Raw genomic sequence first — 22,873 nt, forward strand, 5'->3', positions numbered from 1 at the left:
TGTCCTTTCCCCTCCTCCAGGGGACCATGTATGTCTCTCTTCGGGTCCTCCGTGTTTCCTAGTTTCTCTGGCAGTGTGGCTTATAGTCTGGTAATCCTTTCCTCTAGGTCTAAAATCCACATATGAGTGAGTACATACGATGTTTGTCTTTTTGTGACTGTGTTACCTCACTCAGAATGATTTTTTCTAGTTCCATCCATTTGCCTGTGAATTTCAAGATTCCATTGTTCTTTTCTGCTAAGTAGTCTCCATTGTGTAAATGTACCACATTTTCTACATTCATTCTTCAGTTGTGGGGCATCTAAGATGCTTCCAGTTTCTGGATATTACAAATAGTGCTGCTTTGAACATTTTTGAACAAATGTCCTTGTTCCATGAACATTCTCTTTGTGGTATTTCTGGTAATCTCTGTTGTCTATCAGTCATGCTGGTTTCCATACAAAACCCTAGAATTCTATTCTTTAAGAAAGGGAAGCCCCGCCAGGCATTGGTGGCACATGCCCTTAATCCCAGCACTCAGGAGGCAGAGGCAAGCAGATCTCTCTGAGTTCGAGGCCAGTCTGGTCTCCAGAGAGAGTGCCAGGATATGCTCCAAAGCTACACAGGAAACCCTGTCTTGAAAAAGAAAAAAGAAAAAGAAAAAAGAAAAAGAAAAAAGAAAGGAAAGCCCCATTAACCAAGTGCCAGAGCCAGTGTCCCTTCAATGAGGTCAACAGTAATAAGATACACATTGATTTCAAATTTGAAATCAGAAAATCATCCCAAATAAGTACTTTACTTGACACAACTTTAAAGGAAATGAAAAATTTTACTTTGCTTATACTTTTCTGTAGGGGGAAGGCTAGATAGATGAGAGAAGGCAAATCCTTGTTCCACAGTTCTTCCTGAGGGAGACTCCAGTTTCTCTGGATAAATTTTTTTCTAGGTATGAAGATCTGCTAAGCTGGGTTATAAGGGACTGTTCTGCACATCAAAAATTTCAGACCAGTGAAACTGTTTACTAAGCTTTAGTAAATGAAGAACTTCTTAAAATCTGCCACCACAAGTTGAGGAACATTCTTTTATTGTTTTGTTTTCCTGTACTTTATTAAATCCTAATATTCTGTTTTGATTTTTCCCAGTGTTTCTCAAATTTAATCTCAAGCTTTGAAAGTGTATGAGTTGAAGGTACTTGTAGACAGAGGTTGCTGTCCTGCCAGGTTCCACAACTCTTTAGCCCCCACAAAAGTACAAGGAGGCTTATATTATTTATAAAGTGTTTGGCCGGTGGCTCAGGCTTCTTATTGGCTACCTCTCTTTAAATTATTAACCCATTTATATTAATCTGTATATCTCCAGGTGTTTTTGTCTTACTTGAAAATACCTGGAATCCTATCTTTCCAGTAGCTACATGGTATCTGTATAGAGATACACTCACTGCCTTCCTCTTCCCAGCATTCTCCTAGTCTGGTAGCCCTGCATATACTTCCTGCCTGGATATTGGGAAATGAACATTTATTCATCAACCAATAAGAGAAACACATATTCACAGCATACAGGACATTCCCTCACCATCTCCTCTTTTCTGTCTAAATAAAAGTAAGGTTTTATTTTTTAACATAGTCTAATTATATCAAAATAATTATCAAGCAAGAACTATATAGTTAACAATATTTAGCCCATTGACATTTGGCAAAATTAAAAAAAAAAAAAACTGTCATCTATCTTTGTGAGTCTAAAGTTTTATATGTAACTTATCATTTATCAGAACTAATGAAAACAATAGCCATAACTATCTGTCTTCAACTTCATTTAAGACAACAGAAGGATAATATATAAACTCTAGAATTACAGTGATATCTCACTGCCAGGACAATCACGCAAAGTTCCTCTGTAACAGTGGGACATCCATCTTCAGCCCATAGGCCGCAGTGTGTCAGGCACATGTCTCAAGGAAGCAGGAAATTTGAAACTGTAATTTTTTCTCTGTGTCTTGCAGAATGTCTAGCAGGCTCTTCCATGAAGCAGGACCCTGAAGGATTGTCCCATCTAGTTTTGGAAAGTTCAGTAGTCACTTTCTTGTGTGCCCTTCATGTCTAGTTTATACAGCATAGAGTCAAACATTCCAGGCAAGAAGAGTTTCTCATCCACATGGCTAGTCTTACTATATTAAAAACAAACTGCATAAAGAGTTTCTTCATTGCCCATCTTACTAATGACATAACAGGTGTTCCCAGGAGCAGTTGTGTCTCACTGTCATAGAAAGCCCTAAGTTAACAAGCCATTTTATGTGCCATATTATGTAGGATTTGAAAGGTTTTGAGAAATACTTATCCATTTGAAATATATCTCTATATATCTAGAAAACATAATTAATGTAACTATAAATTTTGACTATTATAGGTGACTATTTATAATGTGTATTTAGATATACATTACATTTTTAAAACAGCTGTACAATACCTAAACCAGAGTAGAAATATGCCTATAACAAAATTGACCTTAAATTTTTATCAATAAACAAAAATCCATAAAAACACAAAGTATTCAATTCTATATCATATTCCCTTTTTTCCTTTAGGAAGAGAATGACTGTGATCATTAACCATTTATAACAAACTCTGCTTAAATGTAAATAAATATTTATAAGCAATATTTGGGAATTTCAGTGTAGTTCTCTCCAAACTGCTTCCTGCTGTTTGGGCATTCTGTCAATCCCAGGGGATCCTTAGAAAACCCAGAATTGTGGCCAACTCATGGATGTAGTAGTCTGCAAGGATGCATTATCTCAGCTGTCTTGAATGTTGGATCACTTGGGCCACTGCTTCAGGGGGTTTTGCTTGAACAAACCATGTTTGTCTGGAAGGAATCCACAGCTATTTATCTTCTATGGAAAGAAAAGCACAATCTCTTTTCCAAAGTAATATGTCCTTATTTTGAAGTCAAGGCATTTTAAAAATATATAGGTTAGATTAATAGGACAGAATTTATGATCAAATGTCTTCTGGAAGCTATTGCTCCTTCATTAACAATCAAACAATTCAAAGATAACACAATATACATACGATATTCAGACGGTGTATTTTTCATTTTTATAAGGCTTGTTTTGTTACTCTATTTCTTTCCCCCCCTTTTATTTAAGCTTTCTTTACATGTCAATCCCATTTCCCTCATCCTCACTTGCCCCCCCAACAACCCCCATCCCATCCCCTTTATACTCTCTAGGGAGGGTGAGGCCTTCCATGAGGGATCTTCAAACTCTGTCATATCATTTGGAGCAGGTCCTAGACACCCCTCCATGTGTGTAGGCTGAGAGAGTATCACTCTATGTGGAATGGGATTGCAAAGTCCATTTATGTACTAGGGATAAATACTGAGCCACTAACAGAGGCCCCACAGATTAACCAAACGTCTAAACTCACGTTCTTGTTCAGGAGTTCTGGAATAGTTCTATGCTTGTTTCCCAGCTATCAGTCTAAGGTCCATGAGAAACCCCTTGTTCAGGTCAGCTGTTTCTGTGGCTTTCTCCAGCCTGGATTTGACCCCATTGCTCATCACGCCTCCCTCTCTGCAACTGGGATCCAGGGTTCAGGTCAGTGTTTAACTGTGGGTGTCTGCCTCTGATTCCATCAGTTACTGGATGAAGGCTCTAGGATGGCACATAAGGTAGTCATCAATCTCATTATCAGAGAAGGGCTTTTAAGGTAGCCTAGATTATTAGTTGGGGTCAACCTTATCGATTTTTAGACCTTTCCTTAGTGCCAGATTTCTCTTTAAAAGTATAAGGCTCCCTCTATTATGGTATCTATTTTGTTGCTCTCCTCTGTTCTTCCCCTGAATTGAACTTCCTGCTGTCTCTCATCCACCTCTACTCTACACTTCTCCCCTTCTCTTTCTTCTAACTCCCTTTCCCATCCCCCCATTCTCCCAATTAGCTTAAGAGATCTTGTCCATTTCCCCTTCTCCAGGGACCATGTACGTCTCTCTTACGGTACTCCTTGTTTCCTAGCTTCTCTGGCAGTATGGATTGTAGACTGCTACTTATTTGATGTATGTCTGAAATCCATGTATGAGTGAGTACATACCATGTTTGTCTTTTTGTGACTGGGTTACCTCTATCAGGATGGTTTCTTCTAGATCCATCCAATTGCCTGTGAATTCCAAGATTCCATTGTTTTTTCCATTGTATAAATTTTGCACATTTTCTCCAGGCATTCTCCAGTGGAGGGGCATCTAGGTTGCTTCTGGCTATTACAAACAATGCTGCTATGAACATGGTTGAACAGATATCCTTGTATGAATGTGCATATTTTGGGTATATGCCTAAGAGTGGAATAACTGGATCTTGTGGTAAACTGATTCCCATTTTCCTGATAAACTGCCATACTGATTTCCAAAGTGGCTGTACCAGTCTGCACTCCTACCAGCATTGGAGGACTGTTCCCTTTCTCCACATCCTCTCCAGCATAAACTGTCACTGGTGTTTTTTAGCCATCCTGACAGGAGTAAAATGGTATCTCAGAGTAGTTTTGATTTGCATTTCCCTGATGGCTAAAGATGTTGAACACTTTCTTATGTGTCTTTCAGCCATTTTAGATTCTTCCATGAGAATTCTCTATTTAGTTCTGTAATGCATTTTTTTAATTGGATTTGTTGTTGTTTTGGTGACAAGCATCTTGATTCCTTTGTATATTTTGGAAATCATCCCTCTGGCAGATGTGGGTTTGGTGTATATCTTTTCACATTCTGTGGGCTGCCTATTTTTTCTTTTGGACTGTGTCCTTTGCTTTACGAAAGTGTCTCAGTTTTATGATGTCCCATTTATTAATTGTCAACCTCAGTGTCTGTGCTACTGGTGCAATGTTCAGGAATCACTCTCCTGTACGAATTCGTTCAAGGGTACAACCTAACTTCTCTTCTAATAGGTTCAGTGTGACTGGATTTATGTTGAGGTCTTTGATCCATTTGGACTTAAGTTTTGTGCCTGGCAATAGATATGGATCTATCTGCAGTCTTCTACATGCCAGGATCCTGTTATTCCAGCATTATTTGTTGAATATGCTTTCTTTTTTCCATTGTATAATTTTAGCTTCCTTTTCAAAAGTCAGGTGTTCATAGGTGTGTGGGTTAATATCAGGATTTTCAATTCCATTCAGTTGGTCTGTCTGTTTCTGTGCCAATACCACGATGTTTTTAGGACTCTACCTCTACAATAGAGTTTGAAATCAGGGATGATGATGCCTCTGGAAGTTCCTTTATTTTAGGTGGTTATTTTGGCTAAGCTAGGTCTTTTGTTTTTCCATATAAAGTTGAGAATTGTTCTTTCAAGGTCTGTGAAGAATTTTGTTGGGATTTTGATGGGGATTGCATTGAATCTGTAGATTGCTTTGGGCAAGATTGCCATTTTTACTTTGTTGATCCTACCTATCCAAGAGCATGGGAGATCGTTCCATTTTCTGGTATCTTCTTTAATTTATTTCTTTAGAGACTCAAAATTCTTACGGCACAGGTCTTTCACCTTTTGGTGAGTGTTCCCCCAAGGTATTTTATATTGTTTTTGGCAATTTTAATGGATGAAGTTTCTCTGATTTCTTTCTCCACCAATGTGTCATCGGTATATAGTAGGGCTACAGTTTTTTTTTTTAAGTTAATCTTGTATCCTGCCAGTTTGCTGAAGGTGTTTATCAGCTGTAGGAGTTCCCAAGTAGAATTTTTGGTTCAATTATGTAAACTATTATCTGCAACTAGTGAAAGTTTGACTTCTTCCTTACAAATTTGTATCCCCTTGATCTCCTTTTGTTGTCTTATTGCTCTTATTAGAACTTCAAGTACAATATTGAAGAACTATGGAGAGAATGGGCAATCTTGTCTTCTTCCTGATTTTAGAGGAATAGCTTTGAGTTTTTTTCCATTTTGTTTGATGATGGCTATTGGCTTGTTGTATATTGGTTGTATTATGTTCAGGTATGTTCTTCTTATCTTTGATCTCTCCAAGACTTTTATCATGAAGGGGTGTTGGATTTTGTCCAAGGTTTTTTCAGCATCTAGTGAGATGATCATGCGGTTTTTCTTTCTCAGTTTGTTTATATGGTATATTACATTGATGGATTTTCATATGTTGAACAATCCCTGCATCCATGGGAAGAAGCTTACTTGAACATGGTGGATGATTTTTCTGATGTGATCTTGGATTTGATTTGCCAGTATTTTAGTTAGTATTTTTGTATCAGTGTTCATGAGGGATATCAACTTTTTCTTAGCTGTGTCTTTGTGTGGCTTGTGTACCAAGGTTTTGGAAGCTTCATAAAAAGAGTTTTGCAATGACCCCTCTGCTTCTATTTGTGGAATACTTTGAGGAGAATTCTTATTATCTGTTCTTTCAATTTCTGCACTAAAGCCATCTGGCCCTGAGCTTTTTTCGGTTGAGAGATTTTTGATGACTGCTTCTATGTCATTAGGGGTGATAGTTCTTTTGGAATGGCTCATCTGTTCTTGACTTAATTGTGGTAAGTGATATCTATCCAGAAAATTGTCCATTTCCTTTAGATTTTCAAATTTTGAGTAATACAGTTTTTCATAGTATGACCTGATGATTCCTTGGATTCCCTCGGTGTCTGTTGTTATATCCCCCTTTTCATTTCTGATTTTGTTAGTTTGCATGTTCACTTTCTGCCATTTGGCAAGTTTGGATAAATGTTTGTCTATCTTGTTGATTTTCTAGAAGAACCAACTCTTTCTTACATTAGTTCTATGTGACATTTTCCTAGTTTCCACTTTATTGAGTTCAGCACTCAATTTGACCATTTCCTGGCATCGACTCCTCTTTGGTGTGCTTGCTTCTGCTTCTTTGTGTTCTAGAGCTTTCACTTGTGCTGTTAATTCTCTAGTGTGACTATTCTCCAGTTTCTTCATGTCGGTAATTAGTGGTATGAACTTTCCTCTTAACACTGCTTTCAAAGTGTCCCACAAGTTTGGGTATGTTGTATCTTCATTCTTATTGAACCCTAGGAAGTCTTTAATTACTTCCTTGACCCAGTAATGGTGGAATTGTGCATTATTCAACTTCAATGAGTTTGTAGGGTTTTTGCATTGTGTGCTGTTGTTGAAATCTAACTTTAAAGCATGGTCCTCTGATAAGATACTGGGTTATTTTAATTTTTTTGTACCTGTTGTGGTTTGCTGTGTTGCCAAGTATTTGAGCGATTTTAGAGAATGTTCCATGTAGCATTGAGAAGAAGGTGTATTCTTTTGTGTTTGGATGGAATGTTCTATAGATGCCTGCTAAACCAAATTAGGTCATAACTTCTACTAGTTCCCTTGTTTCCTTGTTAAGTTTCTGTGGTCTGTCTAGTGGTGAGAGAGGGGTGTTGAAGTCTCCCACTATAAGTGTGTGAGGTTTATTCTGTGAATTGACTTTTAGTAATGTTTCTTTTATGAACATGGATGCCTTTGAATTTGGGGCATAGATGTTCATAAATGAGACTTCATCCTGATGGGTTTCTCTTGTGATGAGTCTGAAATTACCTCCTTCATCTCTTTTGATTGATTTTACTTGAGAGTCTAATTTGTTAGAAAGTAGGATTGCTACTCTCGCTTGTTTCTTGTGTCCCTTTGATTGGAAAATCTTTTCCCAACCCTTAACTCTGAGGTACAGTCTCTCTTTTAATTTGATGTGTCTTTCTTGTATGCAGCAGAAGGATGTATTCTGTTTGTATCCATTCTGTAAGTCTGTGTCTTTTTATAGATGAGATAAGTCCATTAATATTGAGGGACATTAATGACCATTGACTGTTCATTCTTGTTTGTTTTGGATTTGGTGGTGGTGGTGGAATTGTATGTGAATGTCTACCCTGTTTTCTTTTTGGCTGTTGGTAAAGTGGGATTATCTATTGCCTATATTTTTCTGGTTGTGTTTAACTTCCTTGGGTTGGACTTTCCCTTGCATAACTTTCTGTAGTGCTGGATTAGTCAATATGTATTGTTTACATCAGGTTTTGTCATGGAATACCTTCTTTTCTGCATCTATATTGATTGAAATCTTTGCTGGGTATAGTATTCTGGGCTGGCATCTGTAGTCTCTTTGTGTTGGAATATCTACCCAGGATATTCCAGCTTTCAAAGTTTCCAGATGTAATTCTGATAGATTTGCCTTTATATGTTACCTGACCTTTTCCTTTAGCTGCTCTTAATATTTTTTGTGTTGTATGTTTGTGATTTTGTTTATTATGTGGCGAGGGACTTTTTTGTGGTCCACTCTATTTGGTATTCTATACCCTTCTTGCAATTTCATTGGCATGTCTTTCTTTAGGTTGGTAAAGTTTTCTTCTCTGATTTTGTTGAATATGTTTTCTGTACCTTTGAGTTGGGTTTCTTCACCTTCTTCTATTCCTATTATTCTTAGTTTTGGTCAATTTATGGTGTCCCATATTTCCTGGATATTTTGTGTTAGGGATTTCTTGGACTTAAGATTTTCTTTGGTCAATGCATCTATTTCTCCTACTGTATCTTCAATGTCTGAGATTTTATCTTCCATATCTTGTATTCTGTTGGTTATGCTTGCATCTGTAGTTCCTGATCATTTACCCAACTTTTCTATTCTCAGCATTCCCTCAGTTTGTATTTTCATTAGTGTCTCTATTTCAGGTCTTGAACTGTTTCCTTCATCTGCTTGACTGTTTTTTCTTGGATTTTTAAATGAGATTTGTTGATCTCTTCTATTTTTTGGTTTGTTTTTTTCTTCCATTTCTTTAAGGGATTTTTACATACCCTCTTTGAGGGCCTCTATCATTTTCATTAAGTTGTTTTTAAGGTCATTCTCTTCTGCTTCATCTGTGTTGGGATGTTTAGGTCTTGCTGGTGTAGAGTGCTTAGACTTTGGTGGTTTCACATTGGTTTTTCAGTTGCTGAATGTGTTTTATATTGTCCTCGTCCCATCCCTTCTTCTGGTGCGTGTAGAAGGAATCTCTGCCTCTCCTGGTTGGTATAGGACCAAGGTTCCCTTCTGTTGGATGAAAACAGGTCCAATATTCTGGTGGCTCTTTTCTTCCCTTGGATGGAGGTGGCAGTGGTAGTAGGTCCTTCACAGTCTCTGGGTGTCTTGGATCCTGCTGGGATGGGATCCACAGTGGGCAGTCCTCAAGCCTCAGGTATCTCCAATCAGGACACATGAAGGCCTTACTCTATTTCTGTTACTTTATTTTTACTTTTTTTCACACAGGGTTTCTGTGTGTAACTTTGTTTGTCCTGGAATTCACTCTGGAACCATTTTGTTCTTGAAATCACAGAGTTTTGCGTGTCTCTGCCTCTGCATTCTGGAATTAAAGGCATGTGCCACCATACCCAGCTACTCTATTTCTTATTTAAGGACTTTCTCTATTCTTTTTCTTTTCTCTCCCATGCCTATGTATATTTTTAAACACACTGTAAACTCCTTACAATATATTTTCCTCTGAATCTATATTTACTATATATTTTCATAATTTTCTGACCATACGAGGCTTAATCTACTAAACAGCATGACTAAGGTAAACAGGAGGCTGGCTCTGATGTATTCCTTTGTTTTCTGATAGTCTAGCTTCATGGTAAAGTACGGGTGGGACCCAGGCTTACTGCTATAACTCTTCTGAATTTCTAGGCACTTGTCACCATTAAGAAGCATGTCCCCCCTGCTGGTAAACACCATTTAATTGTTTGGTAGCATGGCCTCTTAAGAGAGTCCTGAAGTTTTTACTGCTAACACTGAGTCAGGAAGCTTCTCTTAAAGAATCCACAAGCCTCTGCTTGACTCTAGCAAACAGAGCCCACTTGAGAAAATGCTGCTACCAAGAAGCTGTGCTTGAATCTGTTTCCCTATCAGTACTAACAGCACATGCAGTATGTGCTGAAAGCACAACCTAGGATGAAAAGACATGATTTAGTAACTCCACTTAGACAAATTCCATTTGATCTCTGTGGATTACAAATTAATTGACTCATGAAGTAGACCAATCTAACTTTATCACAGGAATGACCACAAAATGCTTTCTTTCTGAGAGGAGCTTTTCAGAACTTTCATTTGAGTGTCTTATTTATGTCTGGTTGAGCATCATAGGTGTAAATTAAATCTTTCCTCTCATTGACCACAGACAATTGAAGATAACTTTATCTTCTAACCATTATTAGGGGCTTCCAAGTGATCTAGAATGGGGCCAACACTAGACACTGCCTGACACAAATGATCATCATACTCACTTTTTAGTTGTGTTTCTCTAAAAGTAGAAAATTAGGAAAGGATTCAGGATCAATAGAATACAAGGGAAGCATTCTAATTAAAAAGGTGAAGAAGTGACAATAAATGATGAGGACGTAGCAATCAAGGTACCACTGAAGTGGAGCTATGTCCTTTTGAGGAACTATGGAGAAAATGTGGAACACACATATTTAAAGTATGCATCAAGAAGAGGATTTGGGTTTTTTAATTCACCAGTTTATGTCAGCCGTGATCAGAGGGCTACACTTTTAATTATTAAATCCAGAGAACTTCCAATGTGATAAAACTTCCAAGATCTGTCAGGCTGGGTTCTGAGACAGGTCAGAGATAACACCTGAAAAGAAGATTTCAAGTTAAGAACTATAAATGGTTATGTCTGGAAGTCAGAAAACCTCCATGAGGTAAAGATGGAGAAGCTAAGCATTGGCATTAACAATGTCTGCTATACACTTTCAGTCTTATTCTGGGGAAATAGGTGACAGTAAAAGACAGCAAAGTGGCTGTGGACTGTGGGCTGTGCACTGTAAGATAGTGTGAAGAAAACCCTATATCTTTTCTTGCCATATGAGAGACATGAAAACAAAACAAGAATTAATTGTGCCAAGAGTGGGTGATATCTCATACATTAACTCTATTATTAGAAAAAATATAAAAATGATGGCTAGTGGACAACTCATGGCTTTTTGTGTTTGGCCTACTAGCTATGTTAGAAAAAATTCCAAAGAAAAGTAATGTTTGATACCACATGAAAATCAAAATTCAGTGTATATGAATAAGATTTTTTGAGGACTAAACATTCCCTTACAAGTTGATGTAATTGCTTTCCCATCCAAAAAAAAAAAAAAAAAAATCGGATTGAGCAATGGGGGCCAAAATTACCACAAACATGTGATCACAGTTTCTTTGTGGACTATAGAGAAAGAGACTTGAACAAAAAATATCATAACTGAGAAATTAACAAAACCTCAAAGAGAAAGTGGAATTAATATCAATATGAGTAAGAATTAAGTATACTATCCAGAATGTCTTAATATGCAAAAGAAGTACAGATTAAAAAAATGATTATAATGCTAATAAAGATACATCTTCATATTATGATTGATGCAGTTATTCAAAGAATCAATATCATTTTATATTCCTGTTGTAACATATATCTGTTGTGGAAAAACCTTTTTTGTATACTGTGAAGATATGTCTGTGTTTTACTTCACCTGTCTAAGGCACCTTCTGATTGTTTTAATAAAGAGCTGAATGGTCGATAGCTAGCCAAAAGAAAGAAGGCAGGACTTCTGGGAAGACAGAGCAAATTGGGAGAAGAATCTAAGAGGTGGGATTTGCCACCAGGACATGGAAGAAGCAGGACACATGATAGTAAGGGGAGGTAACGAGCAATGTGGCAGAACATAGGTTAATATGAACAGGTTAATTTGAGTTACAAGTGCAGGTGGGGAACAAGACTAAGCTAAGGCCAAGCTTTCACACTTTATAAGTCTCCATGTCATTATTTGGGAATTGGCAGTCCAAAGAATGCCCAGCTACATGTGTCTTTCTGTTCTATAGATCTAAGTCACTTAAAAACTTTATGCATGCATTCTGAGTATATAATGTGTCTGCATGTTTGGGGATGTGTATGAGAGTGCAAATGTGCATGACATGGTACATATGTGGAAATCAGAGGGCAACCTAAAGTGTCAGTCTTAACTTTCCACTTTGTATGACAGGGTCCTTGCTTGTTTCCCATTATGTATGAAAGGCTGGCTGGCCCACAAGCTTCTCAGTCCACCTACTATCTCAATGTAGCAGAGTTGGATTACAGTTGCAGGCTTCCCTTCTGTGCCTTGCTTCTTGTGGGTTCTGATGATGCAATCTCATATCCTCACAACTGTAGCAGATACTTCTATCACAGAGCCGTTTCTCCAGTTCATTTTAAATATTTTTGATTGCTTCTCAAAACAGAACAACAATGACACAGTGACCTTTAATCATTCCAGTTGCCACTATATGTCTTACCTATTAGGATATATCCCCTCTTTATCTACAGTAAATTTGCTATTATTCAAATGCAGCAACCTCTTTTTCCTTCTTGAAATTCTTACTTGTCACCTACTTACCAAACTCTTCCCTCAACTATTAGATGGCTATTCCATTCTTATGTGTCAGATTTCAACTCAAATATCATAAGCTAAGGGGCACCATCAGAAGTAGCTTTATTTCACCACCCGAATTTGTTTATCCATTTAGAAAACTGATCTCTATCTAAAGTTGCATGTGTATTACCCAGATTGTTTTTCTGTTGCCCATTTTCCCATATTCAAAAATAAATTACAATCTACAAGAGGACAGAGGCTGCAACTGTTTTCTTCATTCCTTTATCTGCAAGTCCTTAATATGCTTCAAATAGAAGGAATCCAGTAAATAACAAAGAAATGCAAGTGTGATATTTTTAATATGTCAAAGATAATAGCTAAACCATACAGCATTTGAAATCATTCTCATAGCTAGGTATGAATCCTGGCTTTGCTGTTTAATTAGTATGTAGCAACTCTAGGTAAATTCTTTCTTGTCTTTGAATCCCTGAGTTGTGACAGCAATACCTATCTACTTGACAGGTTGTAAGCATTAATGGGATAAATGTTCTCTAAAATCCCTTGGTATATAGTAGGGTTCAATAAAGGGTAGCAGCTTTTTCGCTGTAATTATCATTCTGTTAGGCTGGATTTTTAGGCTCCTAAGATATAACTGCCCTATAAGCAGGTCTGAAAGATGCAGAAGTGCAGGAGAGCAAAGGGGTTCAGTCACCATTGCCTGGACAGCCTTGCTGCAGATACAGGAAATGATTAGCAGACATGAAGAACTCCTGTATCCTGATGAGTGACCAAGATACCTCTATCTTAACACCAGACACCAAATATGGTTGTTTTGTGAGATATCTGAGAAGTCAAATGTAACCTCATGTGTAAAAATTCCTTTGCTTACTAAATGATGTTTGTGTGAAATACTTCTGCAGCAAACTCGGAAATGATGTCCCCTATTCCCCCAGCAGCCTATAGTCCATGCAGTTTACCACTGCAAACTAATCATATTCTGATGCTCCTGGTGCTTTTGTATATACTCATTTCAAGCCATTTCAATGCCCTGGGACCTTAATGCTCACTCTAAATAAAGTGGAAAGATGACTAAGCCATCTTTTCTCTGCTTCCCTCCCTCAGTGTATCTCATGAGGATGAATCCTCCACCGTCTCTGGAGCAAACGAAGTTCTGCAGAGAATCATTCCATGAAAACAAGGATTACTCTGTGCTAAATAATAATTGGCTTAGAGGTTTGAGATTTGACTGTTCTTCAGTGTGCCAGAGAATTAGCCCAGAAAGTGAAGGGAGAAATTGGATGTAGTGGCTCTGTGTAATATAAGGACTGAATTGGGGATTTGGAGACATGGCTTTAATAGGGACCCTATCAAGAAGTCTCTAGGTAGCTTTGGTAAGTGCCCCAAACCATTCGGGAATTCAATCTACTGTAATTGAATTCAAATGGAATTGGTGGTCAAATGGATTATGTCTCCTCCCCTTCCCATCTAATTCATTAGATTACTAATTAGATGGGAAAGAGTGTAAGAGAAAGGAGGCAGGGATAAGAGGATAAAGGGCATGCACAGCCAAGAAAAGTGAGCAGATCAGCAAAAAATCAATTAAGAGGAAGATAGAGGTTCATTTAACACAGAGTCTGGCAGGCAAAGGGTGTATGGGTTTGTAGATCACCCTGAGAGCATTCAGGAGCTTGGATCTCAGAAGAAGGCAGCTAAGAAGATTGGTGCACATGCTTGAGGAGTCTCCATGAGAAATTGTGTTAATGAAATTTACATGCAGCTTGCCCCTTCCCCATGCCTTCTGCTGCCCAGTGGATTACCTTCCAGATGGGAGTGTTTCTGATCTCATTTTATTTTGTTTCCACAGAGAGGGAAGGACACCGAGACCATCTGTTCTTGTGCTCCCTTCTGGATTCCACCCAACTTTGTAGCTTGCTGAGCCATAGAGGGAGCCATGTCATCTCAATTTTTCCCTCCTGCGGGGGAGGGGGGAACTCCTGCAATTCTAGAGTCCTGAATGTACTACCCTCTTGTCCCCAGTAAACAGCTTTGCCTCCACCTGACTATGAAGCACACAGCTGGCAACAGTGCTGTTACCATGGTGATGATGAATAACAACAGACAGTAATCAAGAAGGGTCACCAGAGTCATAAGTCATTTCATATTGTGTTTAAAGGGACACAGCCACATTTAAAATGATAAATTACTTTTATATTGCCTCCCCTTGTCACAGTATTCCAGAAAACAGTTCTAGTGGCTTTTCTCTGCTTTGAATGCTGACTTTCTGAGTTTCTTTTCATTTCACCATGGAATCACATTGGTCCCCATCAGTACAACCCTACTATACTCAATAGCTGCCTACACATCAACACTTAACGTTTTCTTGGGAAGATGTTTTTCAAAAAAGGAAATCCTTCTTACATCTCTGGAGGTATGTGAAAATCCAAAAAAAAAAAAAAAATTCATTTTCTTCATTCTTTACTCTGGAAGTCCAAACATTATTGAAAGTTGCCTGGTATTAGGAATTTGACATTCACTGATATAATAGGAACATTTTAGTTAAACACAAAGCTTTACAATGAATGTGTGCTCAGACACAGGGTCTTGAGTGTCAGTCATGCCCTCAGATAGTTACATTGGCATGCCCCTTAACCTTTTACATGAACACAACCTTTTGGCTTCTGTTAGCTACGTTACCCTTTACAAAATTCATCCTGAAGTATTGCACAGAAGACCCATAAGCAATTCATGGTGTTTTGAGAAAAAAAAATGTGTTAGGCTCTATGCAAAGCTACCCTGAGCTAAACAACACTCACATGCCAATTGTTGGAAAGCGCTGATGGCTGACATCTCTGTATCTTTAAATTAAAGGTAATACGGTAATGATATTTATTTTGGAGAGTGTTTGAGGATGAAATAAACTAAAATAAATTCAGAAACAGCTCATACAATACATAGTACTTAATAAAAATGCTTTTTAATATTACCATTCTTTCACCATAATAATAAAAATATATTATTTATATTATGGTGCTGGCACATGCTTGCATGCATGCACACGTGTGGTGTCTGTGTGTGTGTGTGTGTGTGTGTGTGTGTGTGTGTGTGTGTGTGTGACTTTTTAAAACTCCCCTGTGGACTATGGATTCAACCGAGCACCTGAGCACATGACTAACATGTGTGAGGTCCTATGTTTAAATCTCAGTAATGCCTTAAAAAGTTGGTTATGATAAAAAAAAAGTCACTTAACTATTTAATTCCTGATGAACTAAAATGGTACTCCTGGTGTGACTTTCTGTCTAGTTTCTAGTGAATTATTCTGTATGTGTGTGTTCATGAACAGCTAAGGGTTACCCAGACAAAAGCTAGAGTCATTTGGAAAGCATTCCCGAAGAAACAAGATTCGGTCACTCTACCCATTAAACTTTTACTTCTCTTTTTCACTTGTGCAAGACTTCCACTTCAAACCTACAGAACTGACTTATTAAAGTCCAATATTCCATGATTTTAAAAAATAAATTCCTCATTCCACCCATAAATTATACTTGGATCTTTGCTGCTCCTCTGTCTGCAAAGCTGAAAATTGTGTCATGATCTTACTGACAACCTAAGATAAAATAAACATGTTAAAGTCCAATAACATGCATTTGACCTGGGAGCCAGGGACTTGGCACTGGGATGGTTTCATGTAACATGTATTTCTCATGGCAAAAAGTAGTTATTTTTAATATCTCTTTTGAACTAATATTCAAACAAATCGCAAATCCATTAATATTACTGCATGACTGTGGATCTCAGTTTCTTAATTAGGTAACAGCTGGAGCAGGGCACATTTAGATGCACAATGATCCATCTTCTAAGAGATATTAATAATAATATTAATGATTAATTATACATGTCACCTCAGAGAAGTATGAATACTAGTACAGATCAAGCACAACATTGTAAGAAATTCAGCTGTGCTTATTCTTGTATTGGGTAGGTGTGCATTGGTATCTTCACTGCATAAATCTTATCATTAATTTCTCCTTTCAAATCATCTCACACTTAGTGGCATGTTGCAAAAAGAAAAAAATGATAAATTATGAAAACTTTTGACTTGCATCTGCAACTTTAGAGAGTTGTGTTGCATCTGGAAATAGCACCACTACAGCTCCCACCACATGATGGCTTACATTGCTATAGAAACTTAATTTAAATTCCTTCATTTCATAGAGTTCTTCAGGTTAAAGGTGATATAATAATTTAAAGCACTATCATAATTGCTAGTATTATCATCAGTGCTATGTTGAATTTCTGTTATTTGAGTTAATTTGATCTTATATTTTGATGTCATAAAATATACAGTTCCAGAAATGGTCTTAAATTATTTTTTTGCATTAACTTATTACAAACCTATGTTCCTACTCTGGGAGAGATGATTAACCTGTGTGCAATATGCACTCAACAGGAGTGGAGGTGTCTTAGGAATGATACACTTTTCTTCCTCTTTCCCATCTCCCCAGCTTGAGCAGAAACCTGATTGCCTCAGCTCAATTGCCTATTTCTCCTGAAGGTTATTTGATTCCCAGCTGTCCAGTGTATTCCAATTCTGTTATCATTCATTCTCATTTTCTACATGTGCAGCAAATGATGTAAAACCTCTCATGCTGGCTTACTGTCCATCTTGCTTTTGCCCAGCCTCTCATCTATGGACTAAACTAGCAACTTAACTCTCAATTTTTATTCTTTCCAGCTGTTTTCTGGCCCTGGGGTTATTCTACATGACTGTTATCTCAGCTATAAAGTAAATTTTCTTAACCTTGTCAGTATTAACATTTGGAGTTGAGCAGTTCTCTGCTGTCAGCATTTACCCTGTGTATTGCAGTATGCTAACCAGTATCATAGGCTTCGATATACTAAATGCCAGTGGCATGTCCTTTCCAAGTTGCAATCGCAAAATTTCCTCTTAGAAACCAAGTCATCCCAGGTGAGTATAAAAGAGGCTCAAGTCACAATATGGATAATAATGGCTTTAAAAACAAACAGTAAGGAATCAGCAGAAGACACAGATGGCTCCCCACAAGATTTCTTGGTTGGGTGGTGGGATAATCAACCAGAATCCACCCTGAGCTTCTGGCGCTGGAGTCATCAGGTACCATCATACCACGGGCACTTGAGGTTTCTAAGCTTTGTGTTAGGGTTGCTAGGACTCAACCAATCACCACTTATGACCCAACCAAGAGCCCTGGCGCAGGGTGGTTCGGCACCATTATGGTGAAAGAGTACAGAGTAGGGATATAGAAGGGATGGGGAAGTAAAATGGGCTGGGTAGAGAGGCAGATCTGGAGAGGCAAGGGTGGTGAGGAAAAGGCTCATGTCAATGTCTTCCTGGATCCCTGAGTCAAGGTTGACGTCCTGGTCTGAGCGAGAGTAAAAGGCCAGATCTTGTTGTGGGGCCCTGGAGCAGTGGAAGGAGGCATGTGTTGATGTCTGTGGCTCCTGTTGCCACTGGGGCCTTTCAGTGTCACGTCTATCTCGACCAGCAAGAGAAACACAACCATGACTCTTCTTCAAGCAGTTTATTCAGGAACCTTGTACATCAGCTTCTACCTCCCCCAGTGCACCCCCCCCCAGTTCCCCCCTCTCCGGCAAGCCCTTAAAAGCAAGGTCATTACCCAATTAGCTCATGCCACCTGACGATCCCAGATAGTTCACAGCTGGAGGAGGCACACCAGATCCACTAAGTGCTTCCAAATAAGGCTTGTTTACAGCTAAGCTCGGTCTCCATGGCATCCAGCCAGGCGCCATCTTGGGGCTGTGGCTCCCCACAGTTCCCCCTTTTTTATTTAAAAATAAAACAACAGGCAAGGGTAGAGGTCTGATCCCTGAAATCAAGGGACTTTGTAATGACCCCATGCCCAGTTATCAGCCGAGCTGGTGCCACACCTGTCCAGTATCTTTTCTCAGAGATGGGAGTACGATACCAAACCATATGCAATCAGACATACCCTTCCAGCTGCCTCAACCATTTTGGCAACAAAGTCGGAAAATGGTTCCATGGGGCCTTGAATGATCTTAGTAAGATTGCCACTCACTTCTCCTTTATTGGGCAATGATTTCCACGCTTGAGTTGCTATAATATTAATTTGCTCGAAAACCTATAAAGGATATCCCGTCTGTTGCTGAGCGAATCGGCCTTGCCCCAGGAGCATGTCCACATCCCAGGCTGCATTTCCTGCCACACGATTGACAGCAGCCTGCTCATTGGCATATTCTATTAAAAAGGCTTTCCAATCTAAATATTGTCCAGGGGATAAACAAGTTCGCACCAAGCTCATCTAGTCGCTTGCAGTCATGCAATGGCGATTAAGATCTTCAACCTGTGCTGTTGTAAAAGCTGCGGTTACCCCATAAGTGCGAACAGACTCAGCAAGTGCTTTAATGGTTTTGAAATCAAGGGGCTCATGATAGTGCTGCCCCTTGTTATTCTGAAAGACAGGATAACACAACTCATGTCTCACTTCCTTCCATACCTCCGGGCAAAAGGACTGCCCCCCAGAGCCGCCGGGAGAGGAAGTTATATTATATGGAGGAGGGGGCGGTCCTGGAGCAGTAGGCTCCACCTCACAGGACTCAGAGCACTTCTGAAAAGATGACCTCTCCATTTTCTTCACTAGCAATTCTAGTTCCTCTTCCGAATCTGAACTACTCTCTTCAGAACTGTCCTTTTCCGATATCATTGAGCGCTCCTCCTTCAGCTGTTCTAACGCCTCCTGCCCCTTTTCTAGCTTCAGCCCTTTGGAGTGCAACAGCTCTTAAAGAGCGAGATAAATGGGTTGCGATGTCAAATTCCCCATACTTTCACTTTTGGTTACTTCTACTTTGTCCATTCCCGGAACTTTATCGATCCTTACCCGAGACCTTATTGCCTCTTTACCGAGGTCCTTCTCTTGGTCCCAACTTACCTGGGACTTACCAGTCGACTGCCCTGACTGCAGGAAGTTCTGAGCCGTTCACCCACGGAGAGAGGTTCCCCGTACGGGCCACCACTTGTTGCCTGTATCTCGACCAGCAAGAGAAACACGACCACGACTCTTCTTCAAGCAGTTTATTCAAGAACCTTGTACATCAGCTTCTACCTCCCCCAGCCCCCTGGCAAGCCCTTAAAAGCAAGCTGATTACCCAATTAGCTCACGCCACCTGGAGATCCCGGATAGGTCACAGCTGGAGGAGGCACACAAGATCCACTAAGTGCTTCCAAATAAGGCTTGTTTACAGCTAAGCTCGGTCTCCCTGGCATCCAGCCAGGAGCCATCTTGGGGCTGTGGCTCCCCACATTTCAGGAGCCCATAGTCTGAGCTCCCACTTGGGGTCATGTAGGTATCCAAGGGCTATGCTGCCAAGTCAGGGCCATGACAATCTAGGTGGTGTGTAGGGCCACCTGGGGTCATGGTAGCATCATGATTTGTGGTACTTCTGAGGACCTTGTCTGGGTCTGTATTCCTGCCTTGGCCTGGTTCTGTGTTGATGTCCCTGGCCACAACTGGGCCACAACCTGTGACCATGTTGATCCCCAAGAGCTGTGCCACTACTGGGGTCAGGATGAATTGGTTTGCCATTGCTGTCAGCTGGGGCCATAATATCATGCAACCAGGGCTGTGGCCAAGGGCAATGTCTGTGTCAATGATCCTACTTCAGCCAGAGTCTGTATTTGATTGTTACCAAAGACCACATAGATGACTGTGGTCTGTGCCACAACCTGTGACCATGAAGGTGTCTTAAGGCCATGCTGCCACGACGAAGATGCTGATCTGAGTGGCCTGCACTTGTACTGGGTACCAATGGTGTTGTCTAGACCAGGGCTACCCCTAGGACCATGTCTGGTTCTGTGGTCCTGCAGGGTCTATGATGGTGTCCATGGCTGTTACCACCAAGGGCTCTGCAAATGCCCAAAGTCTGGTCAGCTACCAGAGACCACGTTGGTGCTCAAGTACCATGCTGCTACAGGGACCATACTGATCTGGCTGGCTTGTGTTGCCTCTGGGGCCATGGTGACAACTGAGCCAGAGCTGATGCCAAGCACCATGGCTGGATCCATGGTCCTTAGTAGGGGTCTGTGATGAAGTTCTTGTTCTGTGTTAGCAAAAGGGGTCATCGGGACCTTGCTGTGCTGAGGCTGCACCTTTCACTGACCCAGGGATGGCTGGCCCTGCCCCTTGCTGGATTCAGCAGTAGGAAAGCTGGCCCAGCCCCTCAGGTGAGAGCTTATTCCTGCCTCAGGAAAGATGGCCCAGTCCTAGCCACAGGTATGCACTTCATCTGGATGGCCCACTAGAGCTGACCCTAAAGTCAGAGACTCAGGTGAGTTGACCCTGAGGAAGTAAGAACAGGAGAGCTGACCCTGCCCCCCACCAAGCCCCTACCTCTGTGTTTGCCATGAAATGGCATAGAGAAAGATGCCCTCCTCACTCCATCCCTTGGTACCCACAGCAGACAAGAATCACAAGTGTGAGGGAACTAGCCCTCCTCTCACCAGCTGTAGAACCCAGGAGAATTAGTGGTCCTTGCATCCTGCCTGGGCAGCTAGAGTGGACGTTGTGTGGGGTGCAGGTGAGCCATCACTGAGGGCATGAGAGCAGGAAAGCCAATCCTTCCCCCACCCCTAGTATGTCCCTACAGCAATCTGAAGAGAGTTCCCTGAACTTTGTCTGAGACAAACAGTAGAGCTGGCCCTGGTGATGTGAGTGTGGGTGCCCCAGATGAGGACCTGAGAGGAGAACTGGCCCCTCTTCCTGCTGTGGGCAGCATTGGGTGAGCTAGTTCAGACAGTGCTGGAGAGGTTGCTAAGATAGTGATGAGAGAAAGGGAGTGGGCTCGCTGACTAATCCTGTTATCACCTTGGCCCAGAACCAGGGCTATGAGTTGGCCCACACTAGCATCCACCTCATCTATGAACTGTTGGAGCATGTGAATGGGACAGACCTACAGATTTGAAACAGCAGGATCCCCATAACACAGGACAGCATAGGATATCCAAAAGGAGCCTCGAGCCAAACCAATGACTGGTGGCAAGGAACACTTAAAAGTAAAGAGGAATGAACTAAAGGGCAAAATGTGTGACTCAGCGGGCCACACTACAGCTTCCACAACAAGAATCTTTGTTGTTTTGTTGTTGTTGTTGTTTTGTTGTTTTGTTTGGTTTGGTTTGGTTTGGCTTTTGGTTTGTCTGTTAAATTTGGTTTTGATTTGGGGGAGAGGTTGCAAGGGCAGAGAGCAGATGAAAGGGAACAGAAGATAAGTGGCATTGGAATGCCTGATGTGAAACCCACAAAGAATCAATAAAAGTATTTTTTTTAAGAAAAGAAAAACTAAACAAAGAAATAGTAAGACCTGATTTAGTAAACTACACAGAGAAATCATAGTTTGGTTAGTGTTCGAAACATATTTTTTAAAAAGATGACCTGTTTGAAAAATGATTTAAAGTGAAAGATTGGAGAAAATACTAGGAAGACTCTCAATAGTGTGGTATAGATATAATTAGGGCAATACTTGTGAAGACTGATGCAGATATAAGAGGGGTTTGCGTTAGGAAATAGACAGTGAAAGCAGTAGGAATAGGTGAAAAATTAAATGCAGGGAGACAGAGAAGATAAAAAACACTTGGAGTGACCTCAGACTTTCCACTTGTGTGATACTGAAACCAAACTTGAATTACAATCATCCTGTTTTGTTGTAGTAAACAGGTAGGGAAGCATCTCACTGACATCAAGGGCACCCAAAGCACCAGGTGTGTTTCCTATTCACTTTTTTGTAATGGAAACAGCATGAGGATTTATTGTAGTTAATGAGCTAAATAACCTTTTGTTAGCTAGGGCCTTTCATCCATCTACCATAGTGGATGGCTGGGAAAAGGCGCCAAGAAACCACGGGACAAAGATCTAATACGGCAGCATAAGGGGAGTATCTAGGGGTATGCACAGGCTCAAGATTGGTGTGCCTCCAGGCTTGGAGGGCTTGTCTTGTGTTGATAGGTAAACTGGTTGTTATGGCCCATAGGCCCTCCCAGGGTGGTTGCTATGCTCTGCATGCCATTGCTGTGCATTTGTCCATAAAGTACACCCAGAGCCATAAAACATAGCACCACCAGCTAACTTCTGATTGGTTGCTTCCAATGAGGCAGGCAAGCATGTGTTAGGCTGTATGGCTGCCGAAATGGGGAGCTGGTCCCTTCATTCCCCCATTTTCTTTTTGGAGTTTCCAATCATGGAATTGTTGTCTCTCTGGCATCCCCATCAGGGAGTGAGTGACATTGGCATCCCCTATGTAAGGGAGTTTATTTTGACTTAGCATTTCAACCAGGGAAAATGGGGACGTATTCTTTCCCATGCTGCTTCCTGCTGACTTTGGGACAAAGTTAGGGACCCAAGAAGGCTGAAATGATAGTCAAAAGCAAAAAGGGAATTCAGGCAATGGGGAAGCAGCCTATTCACTTTGAATCATTCTACATCCAATATCTGGAATATAAGAGTACTAATTGATGTCTTTATTGAAAGTCAAGAGTTATGCTAGACTGTACATG

At 40.3% G+C, this 22,873-nt stretch overlaps 1 pseudogene; it reads right to left on the reverse strand.

The window, feature by feature from the left end:
* The window catches only part of LOC100771224, a 106,517-nt pseudogene extending 87,885 nt beyond the window's left edge, over positions 1 to 18,632 (reverse strand).
* Positions 18,633 to 22,873: the final 4,241 nt, after the last annotated feature.

This window comes from Cricetulus griseus, chromosome 2 (genome assembly GCF_003668045.3).
Source record: "Cricetulus griseus strain 17A/GY chromosome 2, alternate assembly CriGri-PICRH-1.0, whole genome shotgun sequence".
NCBI classification, from domain to species: Eukaryota; Metazoa; Chordata; class Mammalia; order Rodentia; family Cricetidae; genus Cricetulus; species Cricetulus griseus.